General features: G+C 41.1%; 1 protein-coding gene across 3 annotated transcripts in view; it reads left to right on the top strand.

Moving 5' to 3' along the window:
* Positions 1-5757: 5757 nt before the first annotated feature.
* Positions 5758-22349, top strand: part of nrp1a (neuropilin 1a) — a 179579-nt gene continuing 162987 nt past the window's right edge. For 2 of the 3 annotated variants that reach the window (XM_030078904.1, XM_030078902.1), the window contains exons 1-3: positions 5758-6010; positions 6223-6267; positions 6729-6759. The gene's annotated coding sequence lies outside the window, so the exon portion shown is untranslated. The remainder of the gene's footprint in view (positions 6011-6222; positions 6268-6728; positions 6760-22349) is intronic. The other variant, XM_030078903.1, reaches the window with a different exon arrangement.

Below are 22349 nucleotides of genomic sequence, written 5' to 3'. Positions count from 1 at the left end.
AAAGTTTCACACTGCAGGATTAACACAGACCATTCGTCATTGGAGGCTAGCAGATTGTCTGTTGGTTTGGAATCATGACTAAACAAATCTGTGTTGTCTACAAGGAAATCTCTATTCGTCATTTTAATTCTGTTAAAGGTAGTAATATTTCCAAGAGTTTCCTCACCATTCAGTTACCCTGCCTTAGAGAGCTGCTGCTAGTCTTAAGAGAATTTCATCAGTCCGTCATCAGGGTATCAGTGTCAGATGAGTTTTCTACCCTGACAAGAATAGAATTCACATTTGTTGGCAGTGTTGCTTCACTGCAGTAAGTTCTTATCTTTGATTCCCAGCTGTGGGCCTTTTGATGTGGAATCCTCTCTGGTTTCTTTCCTCTGTCCAGACAGCGGAAACTCAAGTGGACTGGTGACTCTCAATTGCCCATAACACAGGTGACACTTACCTCTTCATGCTGGAAAAGGCTACAACCCCCCATGACCCTGAACAGGAATGAGTGAGTAAAGAAAATGAATGACTGAAAGAAATCCTACATTATTATACTGAAGAGTTGCACAAAATATTGGCAGCTCAGTTAAAAAACAGTATGAGTTTTGATTTTTTTTGTTGTTGTTTTTTTCCCCCTGGTTTGGAAATGGTAAACTCCCCCCCCCCCATAGCCACTCGGTGAAAGTTCTGCACTGAAGAAGAAGTCAACAGTTTGGGGTCACACATAAAGCCTAAACCAATGCACACAACACTGATGTAAGAGACAGAAACAGCCCAGAGAGAAATATCTTCAAATACCAAGACGTGCAGACAGAGAGTGAGTCCAGGTCTGTCCATAGTGGAATATTGTAGTTATCCTGTAACACTACACTCACAGGGCAACACTCCCCATAAAACATCAAGTGATGCTCTCCGTATAACCCCTGACTTCCCTGATAGGTCAAGTGTAAACCTGCAGAGAGTGGGCCTTTGAAACTGGGGGTTTGCTGTTTCAGTTAAGGCCGGCCACGGTGGAATTTTCCCAACATGAAAGGATCTTGGGGCGGGGGGGCGGGTGGAGTGTCACATAAGTTGTTGCCATGCCAATGGTAAGACAGACACACTGAAGGCAATAATGAGGAAAACAAAAGGGTGGTGAGTCAGGATAAAATAGAGTGTGCACCCTGAGGGTTCGAGTCAGAGGAAGGGTATGAAGAAAGGGAGAGAAACACAAGGAGATTTCTGTCAAAGCTGGAGTGAAACTCAAAACCTCATTCCAGGGGGTAACTGCAGGCTGATGGAGGAGGAACGATGAGGTATAAGATTTAAGGTAAGGATGCAGGTGGGAAGACAGGGAAAAGCGACCAACCTTAATCCCATAAAGTTTCTCCTTTAGGAAGCACTTTTTTAATTCCAGACTCATCCATCCCTGGGGAGGGACCGTTATCAGCTGATTCTTTCTTCCTTCCCCTGCCCCTGTTTTTCTCTCCCCTCCCTGCGATGCATCTGCCAGGTGTGATAAGGCAGACAAACGTTACCTTTACAGGGCTATTAAAACCATTTTCCCCCGCAGTTTTGAAATGATTATCGCCTTAGGCCCACGGTTACAGGTTAGCTGATAGCTCACCTCCATCTGCCCATATCTGGGTGACTCTTTGAGGCTTAGGGCTGGCTGGGTGGTTGAAGATTATGTGCGTAGCTTAAACCGATTGAATACCAAGGAAAAACGGCAAAGGTGGGAGGGAGGAGAGGAAAAAAGAGAGGGAAGAAATGAAAAGAGCAGGAGTCCTGACATCCACAATGCTGTGGCGGATGATAAGGGATACAGTGACAGCTCTTCCTCCCTCTGTCTGGGTCTTGGGCTGACTTTATGTGGGCCACATTGTCACGTAAAGGGCAGTTGCAGTCTGTCTTGATGGAGGCGGGTGATCTTTCACGCTTTGAAGACTATTCCACCCTGCTTTAAGATGTCTCCTTTATTTGTTATAAGGTGGATCATGATATAGTATTTCTTATTGAAACAAGTTATCAGTTTTGATTCTGAGCAGCTTAGGTATCGATTGTGAAGAACTGTGATGAATAGATTCTCTATGGAAAATGTATTCAAAATTCAAGTTTTCCTGAAGAGACTACATTTTAGCATTTAAGGAGGCGTCTCATTTACAATCACTGAGAAACTGCTTACTGTACACATGTTAGCTGCTGAGGCAGCTACAGTATCTATCCTCCAGAGTGGATGATTTCCTCGCAGCCAGCAGTGTCTCTCCAAATCCTCTCAAGCATCACGTCTGCTTCATAGAGATATCAACACCAGCACCAGCCACTGTTGGCTTCCTCCCATTACCTGCTCTTCACTTATCTGTCTATGGCCACATGATGTTCTCCTTCATTTCCACCCGTTTCCTGACGCCCTCTGTGCTGTTTCATCTATCGGCAGTCCATTGGGCCCTTTGTTGTTTAACAAACATTAGGATGTCACACTTTTCTAATACATTTAAAATAATAATAATGACGTTCAGTGAAGACAATGGCTATGGCAGTAATTCAGCAATCGGCAGTCATGAGGAGGTGCTTTGAGTTATTGCCATGGAGCTGAAGTGTTCATTAGCTTGGTAAAGGTGGAGACGGCTCTCTTTTAGCCATTCTGAAACCTTCCTAACAGAATAATCTGACAGTTGAAGCACTTAATTCGGGTGGCAACGAATATATAACAACATTAATTTAATTGCACTCAGAGATTTTTCTCTCTAATTGACCTTGCCCTCTTTACAGCATAATTACCAAGGAAGTCACTTTGCTCACAGCAGCCAGACACAATCCTGTAAGGTCACTAACCTTGCAATCTGCATAAAGAATTAAACAGGTGATAAAGCAAGGCTTACAACTGCCTAATGACGAATTATCAACCAGTAGGACCTGCAAATTCATTTTTACTGTAAACCCTGATAACAAGTCATGTGGGAACCAGTAAGTATGTGGTTAATAAGACCAACTGGGAGGAATAAAGGTTATAGAAATAAAAAACGTCTGTCGTTTTATCTAGATGCTTTCACTCACACACATTATGCCACAGAGAAGAAACCGACATGAGTTAAGGATAGATGTTTTTATAGTCGCTGCTAAATGCCAAAATCACTTGTTACTTGGCATTTGAGACAAGAGTAATCACTCCTTAGGGAGCAGGTAATTTGCCTGTACAGAGACACTTAAGAGCTAAATTTAGCCTTGGTTTATGATCAAGACTGCAGTTGTAAGTTAACAAATTAAATATTAAAAAATGCCCAGCAATCATATGCCACTGAACTACACATAAATTGAGACAAAGGTTGCTTTCTTAGCCCTCTAAAGAGAATTATTTGTCACCAGAGATGTCCATTGCTGTTCCCCTGACCTTGCAGCAGGCGCTGACTTGTTATTCTATACAATAACAGCTCCTCAAAATAACAAAGCACCTTTGACTGGAGGAGCTCCTTTAACCAGAGCCTCTACCCAGCGGTTCACCGGAGGTGATTGGAACTGCTCAGCCATGCAGTCGAGAGCCTGCCGAGAGCTTTTCACCCCAGCGTTTAATGAGCTATGTTCAGGTCCACTCCACATCCATCTCAGTCCATTATTGGCTCCAAAAAGCTTTCAAAATGCCGTCTGAGCAGTCAGTCTACTTAACCAATAGCCTATTCATGAGAGTGCCAACGGTCCTTCTAAAACAGGATTGTTTGAATTGTGCAGTCAGATTAAAACAATGGAAAAAAGATGACTTGGCAGGAGGGCTTGATTGATTAGTAAAATTTTAAGAAATCACTGACCATCATCACTGAATGTCAAGGTTGGTGTTCCCATCACAAGCCAAAATACACCCCAGCCACTACGTATTCTGTATGCTAACTTTCCTCATCTCACTTGTGAAAAACAACCTATGGAGGAAAAATGTAGGAAAATGACCTATGAAGCCAATAATAGGTGGTGGTCATAAATTCAGTTGTGCTCTTGTTGTCATTCTCAGCACTCCCCACTTTTCTGTCAGACATGTTTTTTTATTGAGGGAACACAAACTGAATCAGTAACATGCTCTCAGGATTAATTGGAGGCCTCATAGGTGTTTTAAAGCATCCGTTCTCCTGCGTCGGAGCCCCCAGGGGTGTTGTTTTCTCCGGCATGGTGTTATGAGGAAATTTCTGGTAATGAAAAAAACAACAGTGTGAACCTAGCCTGCAGTTGTGTGCTGGCTCCCCAGGGAGATAGGAACATCTTATGAGTGAGGCCTTTCAATAATGGAGTTCACTATTAATCATCTCCCTCACATGTCCGCTTTGTGTTTTCTTTCTCTTTCAATGAGTTGCCATTCTTGTCAGCCAGAACAAACCTCTGCCACTACCATTCAAAGTAATTCCCTTCCTTCCTCCCTCATAATAAGAGATTACTGGCAAATGTATCTCTGCTCTGACTGTGAATGCCTTGAATACATGGAGTCCATCAACAATTAAACACCAACATGGCACAAAATGGTTTCGTAGCCGAGCGCTGATGCTTGCCTTGATACAGTAATTTCATTTCAGGGAACAGCTGGGATTAGATTTGGAAGACAGTTTTAATAAAAATGGGAGAAATCGATGGCCTAGCCAAATGTTGTCTCCGAATCAGCCGGCTTATTTTCCAGAGTCCAATTCGATACATCTTCATACACATGACACGAAACCTCATGTTGTCAGAGAAACCACATCCAAGAGCATATAAAGGGCAGTAAGTGAAGTGATGATACTTAAGTGATGCTTTGTACAAAGTCATTGAGCCACTTACATAAAAATGCAATCATAAGGGTGAAATGCAAAATAACTAACACCATGCCAAAGTATTATACACAGCCATTGTGTACAGGGGTTTAACCTGGAGTTGGTTTATTTCAGTGCAAACATCTGAAATAAATACCTGGCGAGTCCAGTTTTTACATACCATTTCAAGCTATTAAGCTAGTCAGTAAGATAAATTTATTGCAATATGCCATTTAGCAAAACCCAACTTGGCAACACCAGAGTAACAGTTTTATTTCTGACTTGCATCCACGGGCGTAGATTTCGGTAAGGACGTGAGGGACATGTCCTTTCCAATGTCAAGGTACAAATGAATTGTCCCTACCAATATGAATCAGTCTTGTCATTTTAACTCCACATGGGGGTAAAGGTCCAGCCTGCAGGCCACATGTGGCCCTCCATGACATTGATAGTGCACCCCCACAAATGCCAATCAAATCCCAAATAATACAGAATAACTGCAATCCCAGGGATTCCCTTTAACTCTGTGAACCCCAGGAGCCCATGGGTAGTTTATTTCACCATCTGAACAAAATTCACTTCAGTCCTTTTTATTTTTCATTTTTGGGGGTAAGTATTTTGTAATTTTCTTGTGATATGATGGTATGTTTCTTGTAATTTAATTATAAATATACAGCCTAATCACTGCAATTTTTTTTTGGTCATTTTTGTTTCTTTTTCTTTCTTTTTTCTTTCTTTTTTTTTTTCTAATTTTGTCCTGGAATTTTTGACATGGTCTATGATGCCATAGAAATAAAATGGGATCCCATTCGATTTCTATGGCCTATGTATGCAGACATGCAGAGTTGCCAGGTTGGGGAATTTGCGCAAAAAGGGCGCAGTTTTTTCCAAGAGAGACGGCGAGGGAAAGCGCAATACATGGGGGATACCGACAAAAAACCTGGCAACCCTCCGCCCGTACTACGCAGCTGTTGGCTCTCAGCAGCAGCCCAGCTATTAGCTGCAGTGAAGTGAGTGGCGGCAGATTTGAATGAGAAGGCTCGTGTTTATGGTGTAAAACATTAGCATTTAATGATGCAAACATCACAACAACAACAACAACAACAACAAAAATGATTTCGCTGGGCGGAGTTAATATCAGTCAATGTTATTTTTTTTTAAAACACCAAGTGTAAAATGTTTGCTAGCTTATGTTTGTTGCTCAAACGCCTTGGTTTTAACGTCAACCAAACAGAGGTCAAAGATGGAGTGCATCACGTCCCTTTTTCGGAAGAACCAAAGTAAGTAAGAGCTCACTCTAGCTGAAAATGTAATCATAGGTGAGCCAGCAGGTACCAAGTTTAATCTGGATAACTCGTTAGCTCTAACTTCATGACCCCCTACTCTTTCCAACAACCGGGTCACAGGTTGAGTTATTATGTTGTTATGTTATTATTTATGTGTGCGTCATCAGGACATCAACACAGCTCATCTGTTTGTGATGTGATTGCAGCTGGACCAGCACAGACAGCCCACAGGCCGAGCTGCAGCCTCTCAGGTGAGCTCTTCTGCTATATCTTCATGGCTGGCTCTAAGTTCATGAGGTGTTTTACATAAAAATAAATAAATAAATAAATTTAAAAAAATAGTGGACGTTTTTGAGGAAAATTTGGTTGGTGTTTGTCATGAATGCACCGTTTTATTAACTGCAGAAAACAAAACGGATTGTTATGAGCTAAAAAACTATGGAACCATGGAAATTAATTTGTTGTTTTGATGTAGGGAGTCTTAGTTTGTCACCGTCATAGCTGTAGCTGTAGAGCCTCAGGTGAGGTCTGACGGTGGTCTAGTCATCAAGTTTTTTACTCTTCTTTGAGGTACTTAGAGGTGATAACGCTACACATTTAGAATATTGGCCAGTATAACTCGTAGATTAAATAGTCTCTACCCATATCAGTCTGATCAGGTGTCCTTCGTGTGGACACATGACACATTTATATTGATGTGCTTTGTTTGCAGGAGGCCAACAGTGACCAGGATACAGGTGAGGGTGAGTTTAGCAGCAGTGACACAGACATGGGGGATGAGCCAAAACACACTGAAGAACAAAGACTTACAAATTGGCAATATAAGCACTGAATAACGCAAATAACACGTTTTGCAGAAACAAGCTCTTTATGTGTGTATGACATGGATGTGCATATAGAGAAAATGTGAGAGTAAGTATTTTCCAAATGTGTAAAAGAATGTCCCTACCGATGTTAAAACCAAACCTACGCCTTTGCTAGCATCCAATTTTACTCTCCAAACTATGTTTGTTTAGTTATAAAACAAAACAAAACAGATCCACCAGAAGATAGGATACATTATAATTTATTGCCATATTTGACATGGATTCTGGTTGATACTTGCTTATCTGCTGCAAATTTTAGTTAGCTTGCTAAAAGATTGAATCTAACCTTGGCTTGCAGTGTTACCATTTTTTTTTTTTTTTAAATAATCTTTCGAGGTGGGAATGGTATTATAAAAGGCAAGATGTGCTCTTCTGAGGCTTGTTTTATTCTAATCTTATCAAGGAAGTGAACAAGGCCCCATGATTTTAGCAAATGTTCTTTTCATGTAGCTAAACTTAGATTTTTATATTACAAGTTGCAATAGCAGCACACTTCTGTCATACCCCTGCAAATCTCAGGGTTAAATGGATGTTATTTTAGTCGTCAAATAATGTACAGACTTGCCTCATGAAATGTGGCCATTTACAGTAGAATATACTACTATGAGGTCAACAGGGTGAAACATATAATAAATATTTTAAATACATACAGATAAGAGTAAAGATGTAAGAGATGTAAAGTGCTCATTAAACTTTGAAAGTCATAGTCACTTTCATTTCTAAAGTAATTGTGTGATTGGGTTTTTGTGAGTTTCTATCTTAGACGCCCACACCAAAGGTTGTGGCTGGATTTGACTCTGTGCAGTTGATGTGAGGGTGTGCCAACGAGTCCTGGTCGTCATAATTTATTTACATTGTTTACTCTGGCTTTTCTCTGGAGAGGCCAGGACATAGTCAGATCATGGCTTCTACTGTTACCTCATGTATGCCCTGTTACCCTTTACAAGCAGACACGGCTGTACCACAGCAGCTCACATCGCTGTTATCTCACTTTAACAAGGCTGCATACAGAGTGCACATGAATTCTGTTGCACTATTCAAATTGGAATGTGTTTGGGACTACTACTTGGGAGTTACTGTTTTTATAAAGTACAATATCACAGTCATGCACTTTTTGCATAGGATATTGTGTCTTGGGAAACTCAGACTCAACTGTTGGATTGCCAAATCAAAGTGAAGCCTATCTGGATAAGCCAAATGTGTGCTTGTGCTGCCAAAAACTGAATGTTGTGCTATCACATTTAAGAGGTTACCACCAGAGATGCAGCAGTTTCGCATATGTTCTTTATGTGTAGAGTGCGTGCCAACAGTTAATCGCGCTATTTCCTCTAATTCCAATCTGCTGGTGAGCAGACGACAGATACCCAAACAGCAGACTTTTCTAAAGAGCGAAAAGAAGGAACATATAATATCCTAGACACCGCTGATGAAGAGCACATTTTCATAAAGGTTGATCTTGGGAGGAGGACCCAACATCAAAGGCATGTCTTAATGTTTTTAAGAACAAGGAGTTATGAATCAAAGGATAGTCCTTTATATTTTCTGAACAATCCTATCTGGTCAATTTCCAAAAAACTGGATTTTATCAGACGTGATGGAGGCAATGGATGGGCTGGTCCTTTGGTTTTGCCTGTCACATCAAAAGAGCATGACAGTCTCCCACGGGAGGGGAGTTTGAGCTGATGCCCTCTGGGTGTTGCTTCAGAAGGCCTCATCTCGAGAGGAAAAGAGCCAGCAATTCATGTGTCCCCTCTGCAAATTACATTCCTTAATTTGCACGTAAAATGATGTACTAGAACTGTATTTTGCACCAGTGAGTAACTTTGTTTGCTTTTATCAGCTGATGTTGGTCTGCAGTGGTATATGTTGCGATGATTTATTATGTGTTAAACCGTTCTTTTATATTAACTGTTTTTATTGCGTTTTTATTGTACACCCAGTCTGCAAGGCAAATTTTCTTTATGAGAAAATAAAGTTTGTATTGAATTGTTTGTTGTGTTGTCTCAGAGGCCCGTGTCAGGAGCTAAACGTTTGTTACTATATGGCTGTGCAAATTGAATAGACCTATGGCAACTTGAATAGACCTATCCAGGCTAAGGTCTATTCAGATCATATTTCCTAATTATCCCTACATACTCCAGACTACACAGTGCTAATCAGAGTGTTCAGGGCATGAAGGAGAAGAGAAAAGAACACGCTGGATAATGCTCACTCTCCTAACCAAAGGTTTATTCTCAGCTGTTGTTGCCTTGGTGAGCCAGCCCCTGCTGTGAGCAAAAGCATGCTACATTATCAGTTCACCAGGCTTTGAGAAGCAGCAAGATCACAGAGCTCAATAGGCTAACTTCTTAGCATACAGATGGCTGTGGCAAGGAGCCGGTGGAAATAACAGTAAATAAAATTCTCTGAAATTCTCTCTGAGGATGTGACAAAAGAAAGCGGGGCTACCTTGCCACCTGCAGTGTCTGGCACCTCTCTCTCTTCTCTGCCAATTAAAAGGCCGAAAAAAGTAGCCAAGCCTCCAGGCTTAGTTTTGCATAATAACATTTGCATAAAATGAGACCATCTGTTTTGAAACCTTTAATTTTTGAGTGTGACTTTAATGTGTTAATGCCGTGAGCTCTGATTTGCCATGCTATTGATTTTCTTGTGGGCATGGCTACTGAACAAAAACATAAAAGAGGTCTGGATCCCTATTAAATAAAATAAAGCCAAAGCCACAGCCCTCTTTGCAGTTGCATGACAGGTTGGCACATGATCTTAATAAGACAGTGACCTGATTACCTTTTATATGTCAATATTGACTAAGGCTTGTTCCTTTACTCTGGCATACAAGTCTACATATATATATATATATATATATATATATATATATTTATGTGTATGTGTGTGTGTGTATTTATTATTACTATTATTATTTATGTTTTTAATTGGCCTCCTGTGTTTTTGCTGCTACAGAATTACTGACTATTATAATGACATATATGAGTGGCAGCATTCTCTGTGGCGTGCAAGCCAAATAGTCAATTTATTATTATATAGTATTACATAACCATATTGACACTTTCCACACAGTGACTCTGCTTTGGCATTGGTCGCCGTGTACATTGTGTTGCTGTTGACTGTATTTGTTGTCTCTGGCTTGGAGTGGATCCACTCATTCACGCCGCTCAGGCTGCCTCTGACAGAGGTTCTGCTCTCTCCACTGCCCTTGTCTTGGCACTAGGGGCATGTGTTTGGTACCAGCCAGCATGCCACTGGTGCAGAAGGGATGATGGATTAACAGCAAATGAGAAATTAAACAAACAACAGAGCGTGAGCACTTCCAGAGGGGCTCAGTGGGAGCTGATGACCACTCAGCAGAGGTCTGCCGCCATGCGTGTCTCTGGAACTGCCAGCCCTCTGTCTAAATGTGCCTCATAGGGATCCTCAACAGATGGTGGACATGTGGGCTGACTCTGCCGTGGAATCTTCTCTGATTTCTAGATATATGCACACTCATGTGCAAATCCCCCTTTTTTTTTTTTAAAGAGTAACGACCCTGGCTTCCCTTGTGAGCTCAGTGTATTCATAACATACCACGGGAATATGACTTGAGTACTGTTTCTGATGAATTATCTCTAGGCTTTTGGTCTTCAGTGTTTGCCCTGGCTTGCTTGGTCAAAACATAGTGAATATGCCAGTGACCTTTGCGACCTATCATGAATTTCACCTTGGCTTGTCATTACTGTACATCCTGCAGCAGGTTGCTGGGTTGATTAGAGAGGTTCACCTAATTACGACAAGATCTCCAACACCCATCTTGTGGTTTGCAGAAGGATGGGGGACTATCTTCTTCTCTGAGGCAATCAAGATGACAGCCTCTTTGGTTACTCTTAAACCACAAGGCCTGTTTTCAGACTTAATTTTACATTTTTTTCAGCACAACAAAGGCTCAAGTTAAGCTCTTTACTCAAGAAGAGGCATGACTTCAAATGGCTGGCGGTTGTCATCCCCACATTTCAAGATTTGCAATCAGTGGTCCTTTATCCTCGACTTCACCATACGCCCCTTATAGGATTATAGGAAATTATCTCCTTGGCATATTATATTTGCATACTTTGGAAAGCTATATATTTGCTTCATCTGTCTATTTTCATGAATACCTGTAGTATTGAAAGGTTTGTTTTCACAGCAGAAAACTAAAGGCAATGACGTGAGAAAGTCAACTTGATTAATGTGATTTTAACAGAAGAAGCGTCTAACGCCTTGGATACATTGAACACTTAAACTCATGTGGACTGTTCACATAGCAGACATGTTGTGTAATGTATCCTTTGACTTGCTAGTTGCAGTTGCAGTGCACGTACAGCATAGGGCATGTTAACATCTACAGACTATAGTAGGCTGTGTAAGGAATAAAGTTACCAGGTGACCGCCACCTGGTACTGGCACAATAAAAGCTGACAGGGCAATCAAAACAAATGCTTAGGATGATCAGAGTTAGAGTCTCCCTGTATACTGGTAGTTTAATTAAAAAAACAAACAAAAAAACATCTCTCTCTCTCTCTCTCTCTCTCTCTCTCTCTCTATATATATATATATATATATACATATAGACATAGACCATTTCTGTATAAATGGGCTGCACATACCTTGCTTAAAAACATATAAATTGAAGACTGGTCTATTTTTACATTTTTAGGGCAAATCTCTGTGGCACATACGCACCACTTGCACGCTGCTCTCACGCCTGGAGGAGCCAGTTTCATTGATTATAATCGGAGTGTAGTGTTGCAGCATTCGCTCTACACATGGTTTGCATACGTTACGCGTTCAGTGTAGCCAAGGGCGTGTTTTTTTTTTTTTTTTAACCTCTAAATCCCTTTGTCTTGTACTGATAGGATTGAAATTGATACATTTGGTTTGTTTCTATTTGATACAATTAAGCCTCACAAAGCACAAATATCTGCAGCGTAGGGGAAAAAACAAACTTTTTGCAGCTGCATATAGAAATCACAGAGATCCACTGAACATGGAGGACGTGGTGGAGCGGTAACGTTTTGGTGATACTGGCAGTAATCCTGCTGTTGTTCCTACCAATCACATTAGCAAGATGTTACTCAGAAGGAACACTTGTTAAGGGTCCTGGCTGTCAACAGTGTGTTGACTCACTCTTTCTGCGTAGATGCTGCAATCAGATGCTTGCCTTCTCCAATCAGTATGACTGGTGAAGGTAAGCTTCAATGCATTGCAAGCAGTGTTAGGCTGGTTGTTTTGGTGCAAACTTCAGTGATTATTGTGTTCACACCTGCCCAAATGAACCGCACCAAGGGGGTAAAAGCATCAGGGTTTGATTACAATGCTAAATACCACAAAGTGCCCTAACTGCGATGCTGCAGGTGCACTATTCCTGACCCGGACCTCTGACCTCCCAGTGGGGAGCGGTAAAAGTCAAACACCATTATCATTATTATTGTTAGAAAATAATAGCCGCTCAAAATGAAACTTCAAATGGTAAAGGGACTGGCTCCAATCTGGTGGTTACTTTCTCTGTGACTGACATAATTTACCACAGACATGTCTCAGTGTTTAATTCAGTGGTGTAAAACAGCTGCAACACATTCTTCATAGTCCCCTGAAAAACAATTGTTATCATTCCGGCAATTATAATAATAACAATTAGACATGGGCTTATCTGGGTAGAAAATGAGGATACAGGCCATACGGTGAGGCTTCATCAAAAATTCTGAATATGGGATTGACTTATCAGGTGGCCTGTTGGGTGCAATTCAATTATCTCTTTGTTTTGCCTCGCAGGGAATGAGGAGAGTAGATGGAAACGCAATACACAGTGAAATAGCAGGAGACTGCTGGTGCCGATAAAAGGTCAATAAAAGCAACAGCGTGAAAGAGAAAAGTGATTAGCAGTAAAACTAATAGATTGTGGAATATTGTACTAGGGGAGTCATTTCAGTTGTTTTGCTTTAGACAGGGATGAGATTTTTAGGATGTTTTTTCCCTGGGTTTTTTGGGCACAACTCTCATTGATTACTAATGGGATTGGTGCTGTTCTCTCTGCATTTTTGATGTTCCTAATCACATCTCTGCACATTTCTCACTTTGGAAATTGCACCCAAGTAACCCACTGTCATTGTGTCCATGGATCCCCTGGGTTGATGCACACTCAGTTATCATGTCTGTGTTCCATAATAGGCGCAAAATATCTGCTTTTCTCTCATCACAAATGGCGCTGCATGAGGAATAGAAGATCAACAGAAAACAGACTGATACTAACAAGGAGCTCCACCTCATTTTTCTTTGCACTTCCCAGAATCCCGGTCATCTTCCAAGAACCTCTGATGTTATCCGCATCCACTCTCCAAATGCAGATCTCATTCAATCACCCCCCCCTTCCCCGATCGTCTCCTCTCCCCTTATCTCCCAAAGCTTTTCTCTTAGAAAACCCAGAGGGCCCGAGTCTGCACTGCTCAGAGTGATAACGGGGAATAGAAGTGAGGGAGACGAGTTTACCTCCATTGTGCTGTGCCAGTGTGTGCGCACTTCAATTCATGCCTTGTCTGAGAGTTGGAATGCTGGGCATATGGGACACAGGCCTCTGCAATGCAATATTCAAAGAGATCTTACATAATTCATCCCTTTTTCCCCTCTCTGTTTTGGAGAGCCATCCTCAAAGTGTCACTGGCAGACCCTTTTAATTTGACAAGGCTGTGAAGCTGGAGTGCAAAATCTTGACGGCTTGGCTTTGCAACTTCTCACGGGACATGTTGATATTGGGATGATAATGAGGCTCTCTGTTCAAAAGAATGGATGAATTAATAACCAGTCGTCGGTCTGGGAGGAATAGTTCAAAGGCCGTCATAATCCAGAGGCTTGTGTAGCCCTGCTTCCAAATGAGAGGAACCATGATTTATTTAGGTCACGGACACTGCTACTGAAGAAAAACTCATATTTTTGTAGTCTGAAAACAAACACAGAAAACAACATATTAGAAGAACTTTAAAAGTAAGTTGAGGCGGGTGTAAACATTCAGCAGTTGTGTACTGCTACGATTAAGTGATTCAACATATTTATGACCATTGGGAGGAAGGCGTTCATGTATATTCATGATACAACACAAGTGACTTGTTCCTTTATGTTTCAGAGGATCTTGATGCAACAGTGTTGATCGTACGATTTTGTACTAGTGAGTGGGTATAGTATACAAATTGTTAGTGTTTAGTACAATGAACATAACTGAGTCTTCCCTGACTGGGACTTTGTTTATGGTCACTGGTCAACAGAAATGGCATGTAACCCCTTACTTACTTTCTTACAGTTTCTTGGGATGGTGTATCCAGTATATTTTAAATATTATGTTTGTGTTCACCAAATGAGCTGAACTGAGATGAGACTTCCCTTATTCTTATTATGGGCTTTTTACTGAAATTATTCTGGACTGTGCATTTAACAGCCTTTCAAATGACAAAGATTGAGTTATATTTGATAGCACTTGTCTACTTTTGTTTTCACAGCCTGAAAGGTGGTGGTTATACATCTTATTTGAAATCATGGGAATATGTTTTAGGAGTTGAGAATAGTTTTCTGCCTTGTTTCTGCCAAGTGAATTCTGTCCTTATTGCCTTCTTAATTTTAATATCCTTTTGCTTTATGCCAGTGAACCCTGTTCAACTTACTATTTTCCCTCTTAATTTAGTCCAGGCACTCTGGTATTATGGGTGTGTTTGCCGCAGCACTAATAATGATGGTTGCAGATTTTTTTTTTTTTTTTTTTTTTTTTTTTTTTTTTGGATTATCTATGAATGATTTTTTTTTTTTATATATATATATATATATAAGCGGCATGGATACCACTGGCTATCATTTTCACTCTCATATCCCACAAGGTCTCTCCCTCCCATTTTTTTCTCACAGCCATAATATCTAGGTCACATTGTGGCGAATCACTTGTTACTGCTGCAAATATATATTCGACTCGTCCAACTTTTCAATCATGCATCTCCTTGATGGAGCAGAGAGCAGACTCGGCACTCTGAAAATACATTACATGTTTGTTAGCCAACACCCAGCTGGATCCCGTTCCTTCCCGGGCGGTCCCAAATTAATTTGTTGTGGCCAAATAGTGTGCAAGGGAAAAATGTGTGCTGTTGTCTGGATGCTGTGGTCCCCATGTGAGCCACCTCTATTTGTCTCAGCAACCCCAGACAGCTGCAGCTCTCACAGCTGGGAGAGAGAGACCATTAGCAGGCAATTTCACCCCTCCACTCCCTTCTGCCTGTCCTCCATTAGACACCTTCCTTCACGCTTTCCTGACAGACTGTTTTTGCCGTCTGAATCCACGGTTTTGCATACCAGCACATTGAGGCCAAAGGCACGTGCATCACAGTTAAGGAGGCCTTTGGACTGTTTGTTTGCCCAGTCAAAAGAACTAAAGGTGATTTAACACACAGGGTGGGGAACAAGGATTTATCCATAATCCATCTACCCACTTGGAATCATTTCAGCACTATGCTGACATACTGTGGGAATGTTTTTGAAGCTCAGTGAAGGATGGCGGCTTGCCTATTAAGCCACTTTAACAATTTACTTGCAGGCAGCAAACAATAAGTCAGAAATAAGCAATTCAACAGGGAAGAGAGACAGAATTATGCACACTAAGCCGTCATTCAATCCATCATAATTGAATATCTGCACTATCAAGTGCATTCATCCCACATTCTCATTGTTGCCTCTTTGTTAAACTCCATGAATGAATGCTGTTGATACTGCTGAATTTTAATTCCAATCCATGCTTATGTGTAGCTCGTGGATAAAATTAAAATGGATGCGGGTTTGCAAGTTGTGAGTTTTGGCAAGGAACTCAATGGAAATCATCGGGCCTCTCTTGGTTAATCATTTCCTTGGGTATGAAGCTGGATACTTGGCCAAGAAAACAAGATGAATGGCTATTGGGAAGATAAGCTGGAACTGCAGTTCTTCTGTCACTGTGTACAATAATCCCAGTGCTGCATCTATCACGCCTCCTATTGAAATGAACAGATGGACTCCCACACATGCAGCACGGAGGGAATAGATAAAGCATTGTTTCTTCGTGCTGCGACAGTTATTTATTGACTGTGGATACAGAAGAAGTGGATGGAGTGTTAGAGAGACCGCGTGATTAGTTGGGCGCAGACCGTGGCTTACAATGAACATTGCCACAAGGACCTGTTGACGTCTGTTCGGATTGTACTTGTGAGTACTTGAACCTAACTCTAGGAAAGGGTGAAAAGATTCAAGAGTTGCTATGTGCGATACTGGGAATTCATGACTCTGTGTTTTAGAATATGGGCCAAAGTCAAAGATTATTTTCATTAACATCCTCCCACATTTTCACTCTCAGCCTTGGAAGCAATAACGCTGATTTGACCCATTGTGGAAGCGACTCAACTGCTGAGCTAATCCTGTTCCTTTTCTTCATTTTCTGTGTACTATTTGATGAATGAAGCCTTTTTTGTAACAATTTTTTGCATTGAATCTCACAAACAGCACACGGTTCTCACCCTTCTCCTTATTTCAAGTTTTGAAACACAATAAGTAGCACCTTCTTGTAGCCATTTCAATGTCAGAGTCAATGAAATAGTTTCTTCACTGACTTCCATTCCCTGCTGTACTTATGCAGCACCCCAGCCAGCAGTTAGGCAGTGTTATACAGTATTACTTTGTAAAGAGTTCTGGGTGAATGTAATTTCCAACCTGTTATGTAGCATGGATTCTTCATGTACACTTTAAACCTCTTCAGTGCTCTTCATTATGGCTGCCTCTGTATGTAGATCTACTAATAAAAATACATCATACTATCATACATCAGCTTCTATTATTGGATGACAGCTCATGCAGAAAGATATTTCAAGAAACCACAGGATTTTGAGCTTTGTGGTCTATGTAGGTGAAAGAAGATGATTTATATCATGTGCAAAAGCATTGTCCCTCATAATCCTGAATGGATGAACTGGATCAATTAAAATGAGCTGGGAATGACAAAGAAAGAGATTCATGGTTTCATAAGAGGTGGGAGACAGAAAATAGGGAGAGATTATATTCCCCAGGCTAGCTAAAATCTTAAATATGAAAAACATGGCAAAGCTAAGGAACCAATAAATAAGAAGAAATAGCAATACATAGTGAATGATTGCCTTGCAGCTCTAGGCAATAGAGAACATTCGTAATGCATTTCTCCCTTTTTGTAGCATTACAGAACACCACAGAGAAACACAATTACTTTGCATATTATCATGCAGGCACAAACACAGAAGTGATTCTGTTTCATTAATAATGTAGCATATAGCAAAAATGCAGAACGCAAAAAAAAAAAAAAAAAAAAAACTTTAGCTAAGGGTCTGGTCATTGTTTTGTCTTCTATTCACTTGACCGAATCAGTGGACCAGATGATGTCGGTGGACATCAGATCATGTAGTGAGCTCACAGATAAAATAGCGGGGCGAGTTTGTGACGTCCCTCTAAATCTCAGCAAAGTGTGTGATACCACAGTTTGTTTGGTTAGAGCAAACATCATTAAAGATAAAAGTTTAAAAAGAAAAAAAAAAACACATAAATGCTTGTGGTGTCTTATCGGCTCTTAGATTATACTTGTTGTTTAGAATCAAACATTTTGCCAGAGCCTATTAGTGTAATTAGCTCCTGTGATGATCCTTCAACAAGATAGGCCTTCAATGGAGCCATTGACCTAGAATAATTTGAATGCACTGCAGCGTAATGAAGACAAAAATCAAAAACTACAACATGGTGCATTTCAAAAGGGATCTCAAAGCTGCTGCTTCCATTTCCTCTAATTTTACTCACCCTCTGTCAAACACACAAAAAAAATCTTTTTTTTTTTTTTTTTTTTTTTGACATGGTTGTCCCGATTACATGTTGACCTCAAATAATAATTACTTGTCCAACAAAAGCTAAAAGTCATCTTAAGACATTTTTAACAAATTTGTCCAGCAAAAATAACGTTTGCTCAGATAAAAAACAAAATAAATAAATAAAATAAGGGGAGGGACACAATGGTGAAACAGAATCAGTGATCACAGAGCGACATATTTTTCTCTCTCTGTATAAACAAGACTTGGAACCAGACACTCCACTTAAATAGCACAAGTCTTCATTTCCCTCCGGAGCAGACACACGTCTTATAATCATCCAGCAGCACACAATCCAGACATATGGCGCTTTCATTGCTCTGCTCTTGTGTCAGCGCTCATGCAAGTGTTGATTTCATTGTTATGTTTCCATTTTTTTTCCTCCACCCCCCCACCCCCTTTTTTTTCTGCCTGCGCTACAGAGTGGGTTATAACATGAATAATTAGTGACTGTGATAAATTGCAGTGAGCCTCATCCCAAGGGGCAAGACTAGAAGTCTTACTCAAAGAAGACAGTCTTCCACTGTCTTTAAATGAGCTATTTTTACCCTACCAGTCAACAGGCAGTTGGGGGATTTCACTATGTTCTGCTTAGTCTTTGGAAAATACTGTATAATTACTGTGTGGTACATCTGTGTGCAAATTAAGATATCATGTCTAATTAAACCTTGCAAAAGGCAGACATTAAGTACAAGGGTTGGTAGTACAGCTTCTTTACTGGAGGAGAATGTATTTTATGTACCAATATTTTGACTGTACTTGGTGTCAGTATTTCTATTGTACCCGCTTGATAACTTATTCAGTTACTGTAAATGAGCTGCCCTTGACTTAATGCACATAAGTGATGCAGCAGCTCAGCAGACATTGAACGTTAATGAAGACTACAAGGATTCAGTATGATGGAGTGTTGAATATAGATCAACATGAATTAAAGTAAATCCATATCAGTGTTATTATATTCCAGTAAGCAGATGAAGGAAACATGTAGAGGAAAGGAAGCTGTGCCAGAGAGCTATAAATATATTTTTAGGGGTAAGATTTTGCCAATTACTCCTATTCACTTTGGCAGTGTCATAGCTGTGTAGTTTATACAGTTACACACAAATATTCAACGGTACATGAACAAAGACTTTTACTCTCTTTGCAGTTTCTTGAATGTGGCTCAGACATGACCCATAAAACATCTGCTAGCGATGTCAAAATGTCAAGCTCTGCTGGCTATGAGTGGATGTCAACTGGTAAAAGCTCTCAGAGTCCAAAGGTTATGCAATGACTCATTGTCTCAGCGAATGTTATTCCAGCCGATGCTTAGCACCGTCTGACATTTTCCCTCAGTCCCCCTCTATTGACCAGCTAATTCCATTAATTCGTTCTTTGAAGTGCTGTGAGAGGAACTCATTATCTCAACCCCTGATGGCTTAGTAAGTAACCCGTTGAATGAAATTGTGGTCAAAAAAGGGGGGGTGGCCTGTATGATCAGAGAAAAGAGGTTATGGGAACTCATAAGCAGTTTGAGATCACGGGGAGAGGTGTCGACATGAGGTGATGTGAGGTGAGGAAGGCTGTAATGGCAGAGTGGAGGCTTATGGGATGTTTCACAACCTCTCTCCGTTGCATTTCAGTCTGCATTCTTGGGATTTTGTGTAATTAAGTTTGATGCTTTTGGATGTGACAGAGAAGAAAGGGGAAGAGAGGGAAATGCATAGAGAATACAAAAGCCACCCATGGCATGCTGAATGTGAAGACCTTGCTTTGTTGACATTAATAACTTTGGCCCCGAAACAACAGAAGCAGAGCAACAACAAGGTTGATACAGGTGTCACAGAGAGAGAAATGTCGAGCTAATATGCCAGTGGCCTCAGGGTTTGTTTTGATTACTGCAATTATTTTTATCCTCTTGTACTGTATGTATGTTCTTTTTTTTCCCTGGCATTCAGATTAGTCAATTATAGGCCAAGATTTCCGGGGTGAGTCATTACTCATGTCAGTATTTGCAGACACAGTGTTATATTTTGTACAGTATGCCCTGCAAATACAGTGCAGGCTGTGAGGCTACAGTACATGATTGCCTGGTAACAACACATTTACGTTAATCGCTAAATGTGTGCACGCACAGTGAAGAAACAAATAAGCTCAATCCCATTCACACCTGGGCACGGCATGAGGAAAGAATAGGGGAAAAACAGCCAGGCTAGTGCCACCTGACTGATGAATACACTCATGCATGTGGACACTTGGCTGGCGCACAGAGAATAACAGGGAGGGGATCTGGCACTTCATCAAGTAGACCTACTACTGGGAAATCTCTGTGCGAGAGCGATGAGGATGATGCGTTTATCTAGCTTCCTCTGTGATGCATAACTGGCTCTGCCAGCCTCTCTCTTGCAGAGCACAGTATGCTTTCAAACCAGCAGCTTGGATGCATCAAACATTAGATGTGTTTTATTCACTCGACATATTCCAGGATTTTTTTTTTACAACAGTGTGCTGCTACAGTGCATCCACTGTAACCTCTTTTCTGTCTTTGTCAGGATGCAGGTGTGTGCAGGGCTGCTGTAAAGTTTCTGCAATTAAGACAAGCAAAAGGTTAAGATTAATTAAGAAAACACTACAGAGCTAAATCTGTGTTTGTGACATATTGTGGAAATCAGAAGCCAAACCATTAGGAGATGCACAGAAATGAGGCTTGCAACACTCCAATCCGTTATGAGATTACAGCTCAGGGCGCATGCAAGATCATTTGTGCATGTGTGAGTTAATTGGCAGCTGAAGAGCCTTAGAGGGGATGTTCTGTGAGCCCAGCAAACAGTAACTCAGACCCAGGGCATCACTAATTATTCCAGGCTGCCCGCCAAATTCACAATATTACAGCTTCACAAAGCCATCTTACTGGGTGCGCTTGGTCTGTGTTACATGGTGTGGCAGCGATTCTGTTTTGAGGCAAAGAAAGTTATCCATTGGAAGACTATCCATTGCTTTCCATGGTACCAGGTGGCGCAAGCAGAGATGTATTCACACATATTCCCCTTTACTTGGAACACGTTTTATAGCAAAATTTTCCAAAATCTGTCGAGGCAGCATCTGGTAGTCTGAATTGGCTGCACTGGAAGGTGTAGGATTTGCTTCAGATGATCAAAAGCACAAAAATAGCACCTTCTCAAGATTAATCATAGATTCTTGATGAAAGTGAACTCACTACCTGGATGAACATTTTGCCGAGTGATGTGGTCTATCATCCATTTACCTTGTTCTTTTTCACATTCATTGGTTGCTAACTTTTTAGTGTTTTAACTTGTAATGTGCCAAACAAAATAAAAGAGGAAAATTATTTCACAAACAAGCCACGTTATGTGTCAGTTTTGATTCAGCAAGCCTTAACAAATCCAATCTTGCACACCCCTCCAAACCGTGTGTCAGTCACCCAGCTTGAGCAAATGCATGTTCCTGTTGCTACTCCAAAGCAAATCCGTGGACAAATTTGCAAGAACTTTAAGGATGAATCCCAAATGCATTGTCAGCCGATTACAATGTTTAATTTAGACCAAAAGTGCTTGTTCTGTCACTGAAATGGATCCAGAGCATATTGCCTGGTGCTGCAGATTAATGCTTAACGGCCACCGCGGTAAATAGAAGATTTCCCCCTTTTCCCTCTGACTGATGGAGAACGGGTGGCAAATCTGCCCCATCCCTTTAATTCTAACAAAAATGTCTGTCTCTGTGATCATCAGCTACAGCAATCATTGTGACCAAGCACCTAAAAGGCCCTTGCTTACTGCATTAGCATGATTGCTGAGGGGAAATCTGGGTGAGCAGACAATGGTGAGGAGAGAAATCATGAAAGCGGCATAAATATGGAGGGGATAAGGGGGGGAAAAAAAATTGAAAACCCAGCGAGGTAAATAAGATTTGCCTCTATTTCTGCTGATGGCTGTCAGAACACTGGCACTTTAAGCTGGAGATATGGTGGCAGTTCAGTGTGTGTGTGTGTGTGTATGCGCACGTTGGGTCTGTGTATGGCAGGAGCTAATTACCATGGAAGAGGATGAGGAGAAGGGGGAGGGGGTCTGTTTTGGATAGAGATGAGTGAGACGAGAGGTGAGGGATGGGAACAACAACCCTCCCTCCACACCCCCACCCCACCCCACTCCGCCCTATTCCCTTGCCTTACTCTGACACGCCTGCCTTGCTCATAGAATGGCAGTGCAGCATGCTTGAAAGGGGGCTGCCTTTGATCAGCAGTCCCCTGTGACATCAATTAACCATTAATGTGCAGCGGTAGCACGCAAAGATGGAGAGCAATCCAGGGTCACCTCCATTCTACAGCCACCCAGCCTGATAATGTCGGCTATTTAACCTAACTGGTCTTACTGTATCGCACATGGTCCTCTGCATGTGTGCGTATGTGTGTGTGTGTGCTGTGGTTTTAAAATCAGGACTCCTGTGTGAGAATACAAAAGTTTGGAACATGAGACAGCCATCCTTCCAAGGAGAAATGGTTACTTTTATGGTCAGAATTAGGGTTAGCATTAAAGTTAGGTTAAGCCTTAACCCAACTTTAAT

This window comes from Myripristis murdjan, chromosome 20 (genome assembly GCF_902150065.1).
Source record: "Myripristis murdjan chromosome 20, fMyrMur1.1, whole genome shotgun sequence".
Classification (NCBI taxonomy): domain Eukaryota; kingdom Metazoa; phylum Chordata; class Actinopteri; order Holocentriformes; family Holocentridae; genus Myripristis; species Myripristis murdjan.
Note: the sequence above shows the minus strand (reverse complement) of the source record. Positions and strands in the feature narration are given on the sequence as shown.